This window comes from Rattus norvegicus, chromosome 1, assembly GCF_021556685.1.
Source record: "Rattus norvegicus strain SHRSP/BbbUtx chromosome 1, alternate assembly SHRSP_T2T, whole genome shotgun sequence".
Classification (NCBI taxonomy): Eukaryota; Metazoa; Chordata; class Mammalia; order Rodentia; family Muridae; genus Rattus; species Rattus norvegicus.
In genome coordinates, this window is record NC_141534.1 from 65,848,290 (window position 1) to 65,866,610 (window position 18,321).

The 18,321-nt window shown below is 46.9% G+C and overlaps 2 long non-coding RNA genes across 2 annotated transcripts in view; one reads left to right on the forward strand and one right to left on the reverse strand.

Moving 5' to 3' along the window:
* Positions 1 to 6,461: 6,461 nt before the first annotated feature.
* On the reverse strand, positions 6,462 to 10,047 carry LOC148007174 (uncharacterized). The gene is made up of 2 exons (XR_015646244.1): positions 9,089 to 10,047; positions 6,462 to 6,990 (listed from the first exon to the last, which is right to left on the reverse strand). It is a non-coding gene; the product is annotated as an uncharacterized LOC148007174 (long non-coding RNA).
* The window catches only part of LOC148007175 (uncharacterized), a 60,135-nt gene continuing 49,934 nt past the window's right edge, over positions 8,121 to 18,321 (forward strand). Inside the window, exon 1 of the long non-coding RNA XR_015646242.1 lies at positions 8,121 to 8,249. This is a non-coding gene — a long non-coding RNA (uncharacterized LOC148007175). The remainder of the gene's footprint in view (positions 8,250 to 18,321) is intronic.

Genomic DNA, 18,321 nt, shown 5'->3' on the forward strand with positions numbered 1-18,321 from the left:
GTCCCTGAAGTAGTAGAGCTTCCTCTTTTCTTTTCTCAGCCTCTTACCTCTTCCAAGGAAGAACTTCAGGAAGAGTTTTACCTACTTGAGCTCCACTGAGTAGAGGCTGGCAAGGGTCTCTAGTGTGACAGTAATATGTGGATCCAGAGCTCCTCATTGGAATCTATGACATCCAGACAGGAGCACCTGAACCCTTCCTCCAAGTCAGTTACCCCTGCTTCCACTCTGACTAAGAGTGTTCCTGGCCATTGGGAAACCCCAGCAGAGGTGCTGCCCACCACTGTCACTGTCTCCCAGCCCATATGAACAGACCTCCCTCCACCACCTCCTCTACCACAGGTCCACTACACCAGATTTTGGCGGCATTTTAGTGGATTTGCCCCTCCCACCACCTTCTGCAAACAAGGCAGGATCCCAGTCTGTTCAGGTGGATGCTGGCTAGCAAAAAAGAGTGAGGAGCAGCAGCGGTGGTCTGAGATATAGAAGGCCTGCCTGGACAAGGAAGCAGAGAGGAAGCACAGGGAGCAGGAGAGGAATGGGTGACAGATGCACTCTCATTCCCTGAACCTGCTTCCTTCTCTTCTTTGACCACACCGACCAAACCAGGAAAACCTTCCACACTGCAGAGGCCCCAAGAAACAGTCATTCTGGTGTTGTAGTCCCCGCAGCAGCCCCCCACTATTGAGCACAGGGATCTGCAGTTCATAACTATCAGTAAAGAGGAGTTGTCCTCTGGGGAGTCTGTCTCCAGACCCATGGAAACAAGATGCCAGGGAGAAGCTGGAGAAGCAACAGCAAATGCACCTTGTGGATATGCTAAGCAAGGAGATCCATGAGCTGCAAAACAAGGGGGGCGGTAGTGCAGAGGAGAGTGACTGCCTGTGGAAGAATATGCTGGAGTGGCAGTTCCAGAAGAGACTTCAGACCATATTTCTTGTGTTTCTCCCAGGTTCATTTCAGAATACTGTTCAAGAAGCTCAACATTTGACGTTTACATAGTAGAAATTTATAACAACAATGTTTTTGCCCTTCTGGCCTTAGACAGTTCTACAGTGGTGTCTATGGTTAAGTGCCAGGCAGTGAGAACCCAGGAGTGACATTCAGAGGTACAAAGGATGACCTGCAGGTAAGGTGCTCCTGGGGCCCAGTGTCCTAAATGCAGGTCCTCAACCTTACAGCTGCCCACTCCAGCTGTGCCTGGGATGGAGCCAGTGCTACAGACCTAGGAGGCATCTCAGGGAGTGTGCTTAGTATGCGCCCCATTGCTTCAGTGCATGACAAGGTTAATCTGCAAGACCAGCAAGGATTTTAGCCAGCTTGCGTTCTGTATCTGAGAAAGAACATGTCTTTAAGAACATCAATATGCTCACCTCTAGCACATATCAGCTTTATATGTCAAAGATATCATAATAAAGCTGTTTAAAACATAAAAAGTTATAGGGTAGCTCAAGTGTAGGATGTACTGACCCTGAGTATTATATCTAATTACACACACATACCCACACAGAGAGAGAGAGAGAGAGAGAGAGAGAGAGAGAGAGAGAGAGCGCTAAAAAAGTTGGAAAAATAAACAAATCTTAAAAATATATAAATAACTGTGTAATTATTAAAAGTCTGTATGAGAGTCAATGTTTTTCGCCTCGCATTGAGGAAGGGGCTTAGAGAAATGAATTATCCCCCTCCAACCTCCAAAAACATATGCACACACACAATCAATGACATGTGTAATTGTACCAGGAAATACCCGTATTTTATAGAATGCCATAATGGAAAGTAAGAACCATCTTTTTCATTAAGGGTTGCCAAAATATTCTTTTTTCAAGGTGTGTGCAGCCGTGCCAGTCTTGGTCACCATGGGATGGAAGAGGTCCCTGACCTGTGAGCCTAGAGGTGACCAGGTGCTCCATTCTGAGACTGAGAAAGGCAGGATGCCCACTCAAGGGTCCATAGCAGGGAAGGTTTTCAAGCTATGTACAGTGCTGGAAAAGCCTACACAGGGCATACAGTTAGCAGTGATGTATTTGCAGGGAGTCCAAGGAACCAGCTTTGTACTGATGCAGGTGGGCAAGCATTTATCATCCACCTGCCACTCTGACAGCAATAAGAGTATTGCTTAAGTTTTATTTCATAGATTTGATCCCTGACCAAAATACCAAAAACTGCACCCTTAACGATGTAGCAAATAGAATAGTGGATACTAGGCCAAGAACCTTTGACTCTTCTAATACCATTGTGTATTTCAGAGCAAGGAAGGAGAGGTATCAATGGACAGCAGTCTGCTTTCCCCACGAGTGCTCTACCATTGAGTTAGTAGCCTTAGCCCTCCTCACCTTTAGAAAAAGGGTGTGACTAAGTTGTCCATGGTGACCTTGAACTCATGCTGTAGACCAGGCTAGCCTTGAACTTCTGATCCCCCTTCCTACTGTGTGTCTTGATTGTCTGGTATTACAGGCCCATTTCTCTACAGCTGACCAGCTTGCTTGCTTCCTCCTTTCTTTTCTTCTCCTTTCTATCTCTCTCTTTCTTTCATTCTTCCTTCCTTTCTCTCTCTCTCTCTCTCTGCCTTTCTTGATTTTTCGTTCTTTCTTTCGTTCGTTCTTTCATACTTTCCTTCCTTTCTTTCATTCTTTAACTTTCTTTTCTTCCTTCTTTCATTCCTTTGTTCCTTTCTTTTAAGATTCAATTATTTGAGTGGTCTATCTGCATGTACATCTGTGTGTCCAAAGAGGGCATCAGATCTGATTATAGTTAGTTAGTATCCATAATATGGTGACTGGAATCAAACTCAGGACCTTTGAAAGTGCAGCCAGGCTCTGAACCACTGAGCCTGCTCTCCAGCCCCAGCCCATTTTCTTAAACTTAGCACACTTGGTTCACATGAGAATTGTCTGTCCATGAGCAAGATAAGGTTAATCATAGCAAAGAGTGCTTATCCCTTGCCAGATCAACATGGGGTCTCCTGTGACTTATGCTGTCCTTTTCCAAGCCTGTCACCAGTGCCTTGGCGTTTGTGGGACTCATCCACAGAGGCATGCAACTCAGAGAACTGCACCCCAACTTGGTGCACAGGAACTCTTTCAGGTGTCACTTGATTGTCACAGGTTTCTGCTCGGTCAGCACGGAAGGGAAGCCTAGCCCTGTGCCAGGTCAGTTCCCAGTACAGAAGTTCATTCATGGCAAACCCAAGTGATCATTGCAGTGAGCGTTGGCGGTCTACAGCCCACATCAAGGAGGCCTTCCAGATTTTGGAAGTGGAGAGGGAGGGAAGAAAACAAAAGTATGGTACACTCACACTTTGGAAGGACACACATCCATCCTAAGTGAAACACAAGTTCTGTTTTCCAGTTGACAAGTATATAACATGGCTCTTAAGGCTACACCCACATTGTAAAAGCCGGTGATGTCAATCACAGCAGGTAAGATGTCAGTCACCTGAGTCATGCAGAGTTTGACCACATGAGACTCACCCCAGGACTTAAATGCAGTGAGTTCAAGGACTCACATGCTATGCTGCGTGGGCTCCTCCTTATGCCACACCTTGACCCCATTGCACCCTGGGCCTCCACACCATAAGCCAGAGTGCAGATCCCTGGGCACAGTAGGACACACCTAGGCTAGTTTCCACTCCCATGGATGTTCTTGTGGCCTTGTCAGAGCACTGTGACCACATCCCACATCTGAACAGCAAGCTAATCAACAGGATGCTCTAGGAGTCCATCCGTTTGTCTTCTCCAGAGACCCAATAATAGAGGGGGCAGAAATCCAGGCTTTAGGGAGCTACCACAGCCATGATTGTTCATTTGTCCCAGCCACTCCACCTTTGGCCAAGTTACATTTCTGCCAGGCCCTGCCATGTTGTCTTCAACATGTTTGTGTGTCAGTGATACTTGTATGAACTATGCTACACGTTGGCCTAGAGGCTGGGCTTTCCTCTTGCATTTCCAGCAAGACTACAGAGTTTCCGGGGGAGACTCTCATGGCTCTTCATGTTCTGGCAGCACAGTCTGCAGATGTCTCTAAGGTATTGGACATCAGACCCCACTGAGGAGTGAGAGGCTTTCAGTGGCTTATAGACCCAGGCCTGGGCATGATGGCCTTTATTGTGTGTTTGATAGCATGTATGCTCTGCTCCAAGTGTAGACAGACACTCCCCATGCCTGTAGTCTGTGCTTGGAGTGTGGGTACACACTCTCCATGCAAACAGCTGTCTACGCACACACAGATGCCATTTTCATGATTTACACCTGTTATCTTTGATGTTTCTTTTAAAAGACAATCATATAAAGTTACTGTGATTTTGTGCTGGCTTTCTTTACCCATCCCACAGATGAATATTGGAAGGAGACTCTGGGATCTGCATGGGCTCCTCCTTATGCCCATACCCTGACCCCATTGCACACTTTTAGGCAGAGGCATGGCAGAGCGTGGCCTGTAATTGTCCTGTCCATTCCCTATGGATTGTGACCACAGTCTGCAGTTCTGCACAGCCTGGCATCCAAGGAAATTGGTATAGTTCCCTACAATGTCTCCACAGGCCCAGAGGAAGGACATAAATAGAATCTTTATGAGACCCAAGTGGCTTCTCAGGGTCAGCCAATGCTCTTGGCTCCTTCTTGTCTCTGAAGACACAGGGCACAGGTCCTGACCTGCATGCACCTGTAGCTGCTGCACACACTAAGGATGACTTGTGCTGGCCTCTGATGCTTCTGGGAGTCCTGAAAACCACAATCCCTGGGCCAAGGGGACTAGTGAGGGACAAGTGAGCACAAGGCCCCTGCCTGCTCCCTGGAGACCAGAAACCCCAGCAGGGTTCTCACTGCTGTGTTCCCCAAGATAATCACAAGCACCTGCTACAGCAGGTCATGCTCTGGTGGGAAAGGCAGACAGGCACATCCAAGGCTGTACTGTGGCCATGCTGGGCCTGCCTGCTCTTCAGGGGCATACTCTGCCATGCCACTCAGCATATCCCAAGCTGTGTCTGGAGTGCTTTGGTCTCACAGGAATGCTGTGTTCATGGAGACACTGACAAACTAAGGACCAAGACCCTGTCAAGTACCCATCCACACATGACTCCTGCCAGGAATCAGCAGTATGGGCAACCACGTAAACATGGAGACATGGATTATTTCTTCCTTGGGAGCACTTGTGAACCACAGGGTCAGGTGACAAGCTCTAGACCAGGAAAGGATCAGGAGGAGCAGAGTGACCTCACCTGAACTTGAGGAATAGGGAACCCAGCAAGGGGAGTGACCACCCCTGGTTCACACAATTTAGGGACATATGTGGTGGGAAGAAGCTAAGTTGAGGCAACCTGGACACATCCCAAGATAGCAGGTGATGGGGGGGGGCGGTGTAGGCTTGCATGAAATGATGTGTTTGTGTGTGTGTGTGTGTGTGTGTGTGTGTGTGTGTGTGTGCCTGTGTATGTCTGTGGATGGGCCTATCCTGACACCAGACCTGACCGATGCCAGGCACTCACAGTTGGCACAGACCCCACTTTACACTAGGGTTTTTGTTCCCAAAGGTTTTCTAATGGAAGGTAATATGAGTCTTGTACAGGGCTAGTTCACCAGATTTTGTACGAAAGATGAAATCTGATCTTTAGAGATTGGAGTCTGAGCTAGCCTTGTGGACCCTCCTCTTCCCACTGTTCCCAGTCTGTTTCGTGTCACAATGTCCAGGGAATAGAACCCTCAGTTCTGCCAGCACCTCTGTGTGAGGCATTGCATCAGCTGACATCCAGAATGGTTGTCCCAACTCCACATGTTCTGGCTGAGGTCAAGATGCACACAAGAAGGCCTAGATGAGGAGGTACTGCCCCACCCAGCCAGACAGACTTCATCTACTCTAACAGATGTTAGGAGGAGGTGCAGATATGACTCACAAAAATGCATCCACTATTGGGCTCAACTACCAAGAACCTGTGAGCAGCAGTGACATTCAAGTCTCCTCTCATCCAAGTAGAGGGACATCAAATACTTCTTTGGACCCTGGGCAGTAAAGAAATCTTGAGGGCTCCATGAGTAGATAACATACCATGAACCATATCAGAGCCCATGGACTGTACCTGCTTGATGACCCTGGACCTCCTTGGCTAAGGTGAGGAGAGGAGACCCCAAACAGCCCTATACCAGTGACTCAGAAACACTGTCAGACAGGATGGACCAGCCTCCACAACCTGAGATGTGCAGTAAGGGTTCTTTTCCATTCCGTACAAAGATGTCTGGTTTGCAGAGTCTCAAATGGATCTGAGACATATTGCAAGGGAGGCTTTGTGTTGGGTGCAGTAGTTAAAACCAGGACATGAGAAGGGTAACTGCAGAGCTGTGATCTCGGAAATTCTGCAGTACCCAGTTTGGATTATTGGAGCCTAGGCAGGCTTTGCAGTCATAGACCTCCCTCTACTGCCCATGTCCCTTCATGACACCTTCTCTAGCAGATAAGACCAGAGTCCAGGCTGCTTCAGGGCTAACAAGACACTTGTTTCTCTCATACACTTACGCTCCTGAGAATCCTAGTAGCTTACAACCAGAAACAGGAAAAATAGAGCCCATCCAAAGCCCTATGATTAAGTCAGAGCTAGTCCCATCTCCTACAAGTGGGCAGGGAAAGGCGACTGATGTGGTGGGCAGAAGTGGTAAGGGCCAACAACTGACTTGCTTGGAAAAGGCTGGAGACTGGTCATGCTGGAATGATCTCAAGCAACCTTCAAGGCTGGCTGGCACAGAAAGGGCTGCTGGATATCTCTTGCCCAGACCACAATGTCCTCCAGGGTTCTATCTTCACCAGGCCAGTATAGGAAGAGGTAGCACCTGAACTTCATGCCATTGAGAGAGCTAACCTCTTGAGGAACCAGCTGGTCCACCAGTGTGCAGTCTCAGGTTTCGCTGGGTGAGAGAGTCCTGAGCTGTCTGTATGATTGAGCAGACACTTGTTGTCCAGGCTGAGGACATACTGGGCACCTCTGCGGTTGTTCTCTGCCTCTTCAACCTACAGGGAGATAGAAAACATGGAGGTAGTCCGCACCCTGACTTTTGGCACTTTCTATGCTCCTACAATCCCAGGACTGCACGTCTACATAGACCATCTAATTCTGGCAGAGTCGATCTGTCATGGGCCAGATAAGCCATACTGTTGGTTGCTCTGTCTTAGCTTTCATGACACACTGCCCTCTATTTTACCTCAGGCTGTCTCCTCCAAGCATCCCAGCATGCATCAGCTCCATATCCTGCCCAACATACCTTAGGGTCCCTGATAATTCCAGATACTTTAATGTTCTCCCAGGCTGCACTGTGGGCTCTTGTGTGCCTCACATTCATCCTAGAAGTTCTTGGGAGCCTCCATGCCATGGCATAGGATATCTTTGTGTCCACACTGAGCCGAGTGATTCCATCCAGTATAGGATTCTCTCCCTATTGTTGAATTTTGGCACTTATATCTTTAGGAATGACTGCATATGGTCAACACACACTACCCTGGAAGACCCGAGAGTTCAAGGACGGCCAACTTTCACTTAAGCAAACTTGTCCACAGACTGTGTGGGTCCCATCATCTGAGAGTAGCCTCCACATTGCAGTGATGTGCAAACTTCTGCCTTTCAGCCATGATGGACTTTAGGATCTAACCTGAGGACCCTACACAAGGCACAGGTAGGTGATGTGTAAATGAGGCATGTTACTGGGTCAGGTCTTCAGTGCAGTGTCTTAAGCTGTCAGGCTTTTGGGAGGGCATATGCTTCTCTATTAAATGAGCTGGCTCCTCTGAAGGCCTCAACTCTGCTGTGTCTGCCCCTCATGCTCCCTCCTCCAAGAATCTAACTGTCCCTAGCTCTCTGTGACTGGCTGGTCAGTCAGCCTTCATGCCACTCCACAGCCACTCTACAACACAGAGCCCACACTGTCCTCTGCAGAAGTTTCACAGGGCTGCTGCTTTAGTCTCTCTGTTGCGCTATGGGGGTCCAAAGTCAAGTTTCTTAGGTCCCTAGGTGTCCCTGAAAAGGCTTTAGAACAAGGTAGAGGTGAAGAAATCAGGAAATAAACTCCTGCAGTACTTCATGACTACCACTGGAGGGCTCTACACCTTTCTAGTCCTAGTGTGCCACTCAGCAAGCCCTCTCACTCACTCTAAGGTTCTGAGCCTGATGGAGAGGACTCCTGCTAAACCCAGTGTTCCCAAGAAACTGGCTGTATCGGCAGGGCTAACTGTAGAGGATTCTCCACGACCCTGAGAACACAATTTGGAAATCTCGGGTAGGCAGGGTGTGTGGGGGAGCAACCAGGGCTGGATGGAGACCTTACGCAGAATTTGATCGCCAGCCCTGCATTCTGATTAGCATGAACTACACTCCTGTGAAGGTCTCTGGGTGGTTTGTGAAATTAGGTGGAGGAAGAGGAGGAGAAGGAGGAGGAGAAGGAGAAGGAGAAGGAGGAAGAAGAAGAGGAAGAGAAGAAGGAGGGGGAGGAGGAGGAGGAAGAGGAAAAAACAAGTAAGCAAGGACAAGACAGGCACGTGGCCCGTACTCACTGCAGTGGCCCATCGTATCCTAGGTGTTTTCCTGCCCTAACTGTGAAGCAGGAACCAAACACCACTCCTCATGGGACTGTCTGAGATGAGGCCAGCTGTGGGTCTGAACTGTCAGCAAGAAAGACAGGAGCTGTCTGTGCCATACATCGAAGCATAGTGTCCCACATAAGCCCATCTCACAAATGATGCCATCTCCTCCCCAGAGTGGCTCAAGTAAGGGTTAGGAGCGCCTCATGAATGCCAAGCTCTCCCCTACTCCTGCGGACCCATGAATGGTGCCTTCTCATGGCCCATCTATCCTGAGCCCAGGGAGCAGCCAGAGGGCATATTCATGCGATTTCATACTCAGGTCAATCTGCTATCCTGTACCCCATGAGTCGGGACTGAAACTCAGTGCTCAAGACCACTTGTTTTTTTCTGGACAAGACTTTCAGAATGTGGTCACACACAGTGTTAGTGACACATTGCATGCCCATGACTGGCATTCTTTGTAGCCCTGAGCACCCAGGGATTCAGATCAGCATTGGCCAGATCAGACTCTTTGCTACCTGGTCCTATAGCTCACCTCCACTGTAGTTCATGTATCCTGACTGCTGCAGCTGCACCAGAAGCTACCAGATGTCTTCCCACAGAATCGTACTGTAATGTGGGCTCATCCACAGACATCTCACACTCTCCCTGCTGGGAGTTAGGCTGGATGCCTCCTGTGTGAGAGCTGCCTTGCCTTGTGGAGCAGAGAGAGAAGCAGTGGAGGAGATGTTGTCTGTTGCTCTTATTGTCCTCAGTGCCCAGGGCTTCCCTGTGGTTTGGGTTCAGATCCAGCTCCAGTGAATCACTGATTAAATTCAGCCCATAGAAGCTGCAAACACCATGGGGCACAGGGTAGACCAGGAATGAGGGGCAACCAAGCAATCCAGGACCCTGTGTGGACCAGGGAAGCCAATAATCCAGGTCACCTCTCAGGCAGGATGCAAGGCCAGGAGCTCTGTGTGCCCAGACAGAGGTAGATGGGACCCTGACTCCCACAAAATGCTCCTTCAGAACTATTACATCATCAGCTTTGAGAAAGTCGTCCTCATTAAGGACTTTCCGCACAGCTTGCACTGCCATCTAACTCTGTCTTCCAGGGGTGATCCTCTTCAGGAATATTGACATGTCTTCTATGAATGGTTAATATTCTGATAATTTGTTTCATAAACATTGCTCAGCATAGTATCTGTCTCCAAAAGAAGTCATTCAGCAATTATCCCAGGACAGGGAAGCAAAGTCCTCCTCCTCTTCTTCCTCCTCCTACCCCTCCTCCTCCTTCTCCTCCTCCTTCTTCTCCTCCTATTCCACTTCTCCTATTCCTTCTCCTCCAGATTTTTCTCCTCCTCCTCCTGCTCTGCCTCCTCCTCCTGCTCTGCCTACTCCTCCTCCTCCTCCTCTTCCTCCTCTTCCTCCTTCTGCTACTGCTAATGCTGCTGGTGCTATTGCTGTTACTCCTGTTGGTGCTGTAGCTTCTTCTGGTGTCTTTTCATTGGCCATGTGTCTGAAATCACCACCTGTTTACACACAGGATATGACAGAATTTCAAGATGGCACTGTGAAAGAAAAAAAGAATTTATTCTAAGCAAAAAAAAATGAGGTAGAATACTTAGATTACCATTTGGAGCTTTGATTGCTTTATTATTTTATTACTTCTTCTCTTCTACTTCTCAGTTAAGATTTTTGAAAGAAATCATTTAGAAATGTTACCAATCAGTAGGCCTTAGGAACAAAAAAATCAGTATGCAAAAAACTATGCATGCATCCAGGATTCTGACCATCAACAATAACCCACAAACTAGGTTGTTGATACTTATTCAATGACAAACCTTGTTATTAATTTTAAGGCTTAATGGAATGGGACGTCACATTTGAAAAGATAAGACTCTGTTCTGCAGCACTTGGAATTGATGACCACATGTGCTAGGACCAGTAGCCCATGGAAGTGTCCAAGATCCCATGAACCTCTAGTCCTCACCCTGTGGGAGCTATTGGCCTAAGGGGGAGCTGGAGTCCATCTGAAGGGATGGGTCAACAAGACAACTCTGTAGAGTGGGGAACTCATCAATCCTATTGGGTCCCTGCTGGGAAGAGGAGAAATCAAGAAGAGGCAGGAGGCTTGGTGTTGGGGAAACCTCATAAAGAACTTAGAGAAGATACAAGGTAAGAATTGTGGGGAAAATGGAAACCAGAGACAGAGGAAGGAGGAGCATAGAGCAAACTGGAAAGGACAAAGCACAAAGATACCTGGGCTATGCCTGCTGTTTGTTCTCTGGACTCTCCCTGTGGCTCATTTCTTGGGTGAGATGCTGTTCTGCCCCAGGCGAGGTTTCTTTCTCCTTGGCAAGCAGCAACAAAGATTAATCAGGGCATTTGCTATATTCATGGTCCACACCTTAAAACCTCTGTGCCGGACCCTGCTGGAGATGGGCTTATCCTCTAATGGGGCTCTGTGGGAGAGTAGATTATCTTCTTTTATTTCCTTGTTGCTACTCTTCTCACTGAAGATGCTTGTTGTTTGAATGCATGGGACACTCATGGCACATTTGTGATAGTGGTAGTACCCTGAGAGGACCAGGCACAGTTGACCTTCTTCCTCCTTTTGGATGAGCCTTCTGGCCATACTGAGATACTTGACTGTGGGAGAATGACACCTGCAAGGTGCCAAGGACTGGCAGGCTTCCACTCCTCTTTCTTTGTAATCTAAAAGCACCTGCAGGATCAAGGCTAGGAAATGGGGCTGCAATGGGACGCACTTGCTGTGCCTGGGCTGTGCAGCCATACCCCGGGAGGGCCTGCTGTTGTAGGAAGTAATAAGTTGCCATTTCCTCATTATATTTTCTTTTTATTAGGGAGTATTTTATTACAGAGGCTTGAAATCCCATGCATTTCATCGCACCCAAAATTTCAGGGTCTGGCCTAAGGGGAAGCAGTTCTTCACAACGACCTGTGAACCCCTTCCCGTGTTCTTTGAACCAGGCATGTTTCATCACCTCACTGGCTGTTGGTCTATACATTGGATTTACTGTTAGTAATTGAGTAAGGAGGTTCTCCAGTTCTTCTGAAACCCCACAGGGGGTAGGATACACCCCTGCAACAACTTGTATTTGTAATTCTTGGATGATCACTGAATCAAATGGAAGCTTTCCCACTACCATATAATACAAGACCACTCCTATTGTCCACATGTCATTCTTCATCCCATCGTACAGAAGTCCAAGGAAGAGTTCCGGGGAACCAAAAGAGTACGCACCGCAGTGCTGGTTTAGCATATGTCCAGGTTGTGTTTCGGTGCTAAGCTGAAAGTCGATGACTTTGACCTTTTTGTTTTTATTGATCATTATATTGTCCACTTTCAGGTCTCGGTGAACAATCCCCTTTCCATGGCAGTAGCTCACTGCTGACAATATCTGTTCAAATATTTGCTGGGCCTCATCCTCCTCTATGTGCCCTGACTCTCTGATGTACTGGTAGAGTTGTTGGCCTTCCACCAGCTCCATTATGAGGTATATTCTAGTTTTGTTTTCAATGACTTGTAAGAGAGAAACAATGTTGGGGTGGTTGATCTTTCTCATTATGTTTGCTTCTGTCATGGCTGGCTGGAACCACTGCTTGTTCTTTCAGAGAACTTTGACCGCCACTCGGGTTCCTGTGAGCTGGTGGTGGGCCAGGAGGACCTTGGCATGGCTTCCTTTTCCAATAGTCTTCAGTACTTTATATTGGGAATGAAAGGTTCCCTCCTGAGAGATACTGGGATCGGGCCTAGGAGGGGGTAACTCCTCAATCTCTGTAGGCATTTTATCAGTACTAATGCTACCTAAAAATAACAAAAAAATGGAATCAAATAATGAAAAAGATGGAGCAATTCAGGAACTAAAATTACACATGTGGAACCTAAAAGAAACAAACGAAACAAAAAGAAAAAAAATAAAAACAAAGAAAAGACTAGACTGGAAAAATAGAATAAAATTATGAAAGGGGGGAAAATATGAAGAATCATAAGTAAAAGCCACCCAAATAACCAACCCCAAAAGAGAAAGCCAAGAGCACACACATACTAAATGCAATGATGAAAATAAAAATCGTCATACTACAATAGGATTGGGCAGCCAAAGCTGATCAATACTGTGAATGGATGTAGTTTGAAGAAAAAGGTCAGATGAAAGAAACGAGAGGAGAAACAATTAGTATAAGACAAAACAAAGAAATGTAAAAAGCCAACACTTAACGGAAACTCCATTGAATTTCAGGACCTAGTGATCCACAAAACTCCACAACTCTCCAGAGCAAAATACTGAAAATTAAAATTAACCAACCACAAGGAATAAGGCAGTTAAATATCAGTGAACAGTAAACCTTAAACAAAGGCCGAAGAGTCAAAGTGTCACAAAGGGCAAATTTGTATCAAGACTAAGCCAATGATTGCTTGTACTCAATAAATAGAGAAACAGGAATAATGTAAAAGGATGAAACCGCAGGACATTGAAAATGGAGATAGAGTGAATCATCCGACTGCAAAAATGTATATAATCAAAGCAGTAATATAGCATGTGAGAACATAAAAACCACCACCAAAAAATGAAACCAGCAATCCATAATGAAGAAAGATAGAAAGAAAGAAAAATCAAAACCACAATAAGGAAATAGCCAGTGGTCTTGAGAATATATGGCCTAATTCTATCTCTTAAACACAGAAAAAAAATCAAACCATAAATGAGCAGGCAGCCGTCTATGTAGGCCTTTAATCTGATATTATGGGGTTGGCATATCAAAATCCTGGGAGCCACTGGTCAGCCAACACAGGTACTTGGGCAGCTCCAGGCCAGTAAGAGAGCCTGTCTTGAAAATGAGGTTGATGACCTACCTTAGGAACAGGAGCCCGGGCTGACTTCTGGCCTCTACACTCGCTTGCACTGAGGTGAAGGTAATATAGATACAAGAAGGGGCAAAAGGGGATGGGAACGTGTGTACACACACACACACACACACACACACACACACACACAGGCACACACAGAAGCACACACAGAAATACACAAAAGTGTACTTATACACACACAGACAAACTCTTACAAACACCCAGATTCACACAAAACCCAATCACATATGAACAGGTACACACATACTTACACACAAGCACACCAATAAAAACGCACATCACAGACACACACAAACATACACACAGGGACACACACATGCACAAGAAAACGTACACACATACAAACACATACACACAAACAAACCTGTAAACTCACACACTCCTACATATACTGACAAACACGGGCGAAAGTGTACACAAGTCACACACAAGCAAATCTGTCAACACACATCATCCTACACACATAGACACATACACATATACACAGTACAGTAAAATCCGATACAACCACACACAGCTCACTAGATACAACCAAGTCACAGAGGGCTCCACTCCACACCTCCTCTCAAAGCACTCAAAGAAATCCAGGCCTGGCTACAGCTTAACATCTGTTGGCTGGACCTCCTCACAGTCGCTCCTCATGAGGTCACAATAGGACCTGTCATGACATGGTTGGGAAGGGCTTCAAGGCTCTGGCTTCTGTGGGCTATGGAGAGACTAGGCTTTTAGAAATCAAAGCCTGTAAGATGTTTACCTCTCCTCAGTTCTCTGTTTTGAATATTTGCTGTGCCCCCTGCTTTAAAGTCCTCATGTCTATGCTCGCTGTGTCACTTTTTCTTTGAATTCTGAATGATTAGCCTCAAACTGATGGTACAGATTTTAAAAAATGAAAAAAGACAAAGCTGTGTTTCTAAACTGTCCCATCAAGATGACACTGTCCTCATAAATCCTCAGAAAGGCTCTAGGTTATCATCAAACACCTGAGACAAAGCTGCAGGGATAGGCAGAGCACTTGCCTCCCAAGGGTAAGGAATTGAGTTTCAATCCCCAAAACCCCCATCAATGTTGGGTGCATCAGCAAAGCCCATAAGCTCAGCATCTGTGCAGTGGGGAGGGGTTGGGGCTTGAAGACAGGTGGTCTGACATGCAGGCGTGAGGACCTGTCCAGAGGATGGCCTCTGACAGGACATGGGGTAGTGGTATGCATGGACACCTAGGCACATAAGGGGGTATGCATACACAGGCAGACACTTCCTCTCACACAGAGGTTGGCATGATGTATAGAAAACCAAGTCCATCCTGAGTGTAGGGCTCACTTTAAATATTAAGGTCCAGTGATGGAACAGGCATGTATAAGGACAAGGAGCTCTGTGCAACCTGGGACCAGAAGGAACAGAGTGGCTGTGCTGACACAGTTGAAATGAATTCTCAATCACAGTCTGTGACAGCCAGGCCACAGGACCCAGGCAGCTGTGTTATTTGTGAGCAGCCAGTGCAGCCAGAAGCTAACTATTGAGCACTGACTGGCCCAAGCCCAGAAAGGGTCTCTGTTTTTCAGAGTGCTGGGGGCAGAGCAGTGTGTAGCGCTTTCCTTCTGAAGACTCTTCTGGGGTTTTGAATCCCCTGGAGAGGACCCTCATGGCTGCAGACACTCAGCCTGGGAGGAAAGATCCTCATCTGTGGAGTTCATTGAAAGACCTGAGAGCAGAAAAGGAAAGAAACAGGAAAATGTGCCACCTCTGCTCACTGTGGTTCAGCTTCTGCCTTTGCAGCTGAGCTCAGGTGCCCTGGAGTCCTCCCTAGCCTGAGTCAGTGATCTCAAGTTTAAGTCCCTACTTCCTGGTTTGTAGTATCAAACACAGCACAGTTTCAGGCAAGAAAAGCTGTGAACACCATCTAGACATTGCTGTCTACATTTGAGGGGGACTGTTGAGCCCCAAAGGGAGCAAGGGTTACAAGGTCAGGTATTACAATAATGGCCAAGGTTGGAATCCAAGTCCCAATCTCCCTTTGCTCTGGGCAGAGGGTAGGCCTGGCAATTGGTTCTTGCTGTGTACATGGGGATAATCAAAGTGTCTTATGGGATCGCTGGCACAGACCTGCCCAAGCATGGCTTAGGGAGCCTCACACCAACTCAATATTTGATGTGTTCCCAGCTTTGTCTACCACCCTCAGCTGTGTGCCATTTTCCCTGCCTCGTGCAAGGGACTCTAAATATCTTCCTATAGAAGGCGATCAAGGAGGAGTTGCACAAGGAGAGGTGGCGCTCTGTGGGGAGGTTCACATGGGCTAACATATTAGAGGGCCACAGTCCCAGGACTGATACTGGGTGGACACTCTCCTCTGACATCCAACACAGAGATCTTTGACAGTGATCAAGAGAAGGCTTCTCTGAATAGCTGTGCAGAGCACCTCCGATTCATGGACTCAGGACTGACACCCATAGGATGCTTTTGAGGAGCCGATTGTGATTCAAGGGCTCATCTGCCTGGGTCCATGTGCCTCTAGAGATGAGCCCAGGACTTGGCTGTGGATGGTTATGGGGTCAGATCAGAGGATGGGAGGGGGCTTGTCCTTGGCTCCTGGGAGTAGTGCAATTTTTCTTTCCGTGCTCCTGCTTTTTTTGATTTTCTTTCCCTTGGCATAAGGAGGGACTGGAAGAAGTCTGTCTATGGGGAGTGAGGCTGTCTGGGAAACTGCTCGCTATTCTACATTGTCAAGCAGCTGGGGGCTTGGGGTTGTTGGCAGGATAACCTCTGCACCATTCCAGTCTGCTTCTCTCCACTTTATCCATGCATCCCTGTCCCAGGGCTGGGAGACCTGGATACAAAAGTCCCACCTGTAGCTTCCAGTCCAGGGATGGAGTCCCTCAATGAATGGATTCCAGATGGTTCTGTGTAAAGCAGCATCGAACAGGGTAGTTACTGAACATGTAGGTACATGCAGGAGGATACTGCACTGCACCCACCCACATTCCATATAAAACCAATCCTCATGCTCAGGTACTAATTGGTTCTATTTACACCTTTCACCATTTTTGCTACTCACTGTACTGTGAAGGGTGAATTTTTATTGTTTCACTTCTGCAAAGAGACAGAGTTTAGCATTGGAGACTCCCTATAGCCTGGCTGGAAGGGAGGCCTTAACACCCATGTGTCCTTCTAGGAAAAAGCTCTTTCATAGGATGCCTCCCTGAGTCCCAGGATGTGTGGAGGGCTCTGGGCCCTACCCAGGGTTGACCTCAATATATTAACGGGAGCAGAGGCTTCTCTCTGATAGAACAGTACCACCCTCCTGCAAGATGTCTATGATGGTTTGTATATGCTTAGCTCAGGGAGTGGCAATATTAGGAGGCGTGGTCTTGTTAAAGTAGGTGTGTCACTGTGGGCATGGGCTTTAAAACCCTTTTCCTATCCACATGCAAGCCAATCTTCCCCAAGCAGCCTTCACATGAACATGTAGACCTCTCACTTACTCTGGCACCATGACTGCCTGGATGCTGCCATGCTCCCAGCTTGATGATACTGGACTGAGTCTCTGAACCTGCAATCCTGTGTCCATTAATGTTGTCCTCATAAGAGCTGCATTGGTCATGCTGTGTCTGTTCTCAGCAGTAAACCCCTAACTGAGACAATGTCAATGTTCCCTGCTCCACCTTCCGGGCTATAGAAGCTTCACACATGAGCGGCATTCTCTTGGGATATGGGCCTAATAGGCTCTAGGCTGTCTGCTTGATCTGAGAGTGCTAGGACATCCTGCTCCTAAGGGCATTGTTACTGTTCCCATGCAATACTGTGAAAACAGCAGCAGGCTCCTGCTTTCTTGATCTTAGAGCATAAGCCATTGGTGTTTTGTTCAGGAAATTTTCTCCAGTCTCCATGTGTTCGAGATTCTTCCCCACTTTTTCTTCTATTAGTTTGAGTGTGTCTGGTTTGATGTGGAGGTCCTTGATCCACTTGGACTTAAGCTTTGTACAGGGTGATAAGCATGGATCGATCTGCATTCTTCTACATGTTGCCCTCCAGTTGAACCAGCACCATTTGCTGAAAATGCTATCTTTTTTCCATTGGATGGTTTTGGCTCCTTTGTCAAAAATCAAGTGCCCATAGGTGTGTGGGTTCATTTCTGGGTCTTCAATTCTATTCCATTGGTCTATCTGTCTGTCTCTGTACCAATACCATGCAGTTTTTATCACTATTGCTCTGTAATACTGCTTGAGTTCAGGGACAGTGATTCCCCCTGAAGTCCTTTTATTGTTGAGGATAGCTTTAGCTATCCTGGGTTTTTTGTTATTCCAGATGAATTTGCAAATTGTTCTGTCTAACTCTGACGAATTGGATTGGTATTTTGATGGGGATTGCATTGAATCTGTAGATCGCTTTTGGTAAAATGGCCATTTTTACTATATTAATCCTGCCAATCCATGAGCTTGGGAGATCTTTCCATTTTCTGAGGTCTTCTTCAATTTCTTTCTTCAGTGTCTTGAAGTTCTTATTGTACAGATCTTTTACTTGCTTGGTTAAAGTCACACCGAGGTACTTTATATTATTTGGGTCTATTATGAAGGGTGTCGTTTCCCTAATTTCTTTCTCGGCTTGTTTCTCTTTTGTGTAGAGGAAGGCTACTGATTTATTTGAGTTAATTTTATACCTAGCCACTTTGCTGAAGTTGTTTATCAGGTTGAGTAGTTCTCTGGTGGAACTTGTTCAGTGTAAAAGCCTGCCTGCCACCCCTGTATCACAGTCACAGCAGCCCATCTCATGAGAATTCTAGGGGTTCTGTTATCCTGGGTGAATAATCCATGTTCTGCTGCTACTTTCTTTGCTTCCACATGGACAACTGAGAGAAGGGATTGATTAAGTGTAGGTGAGGAAGCCCTGCAAATATCTACT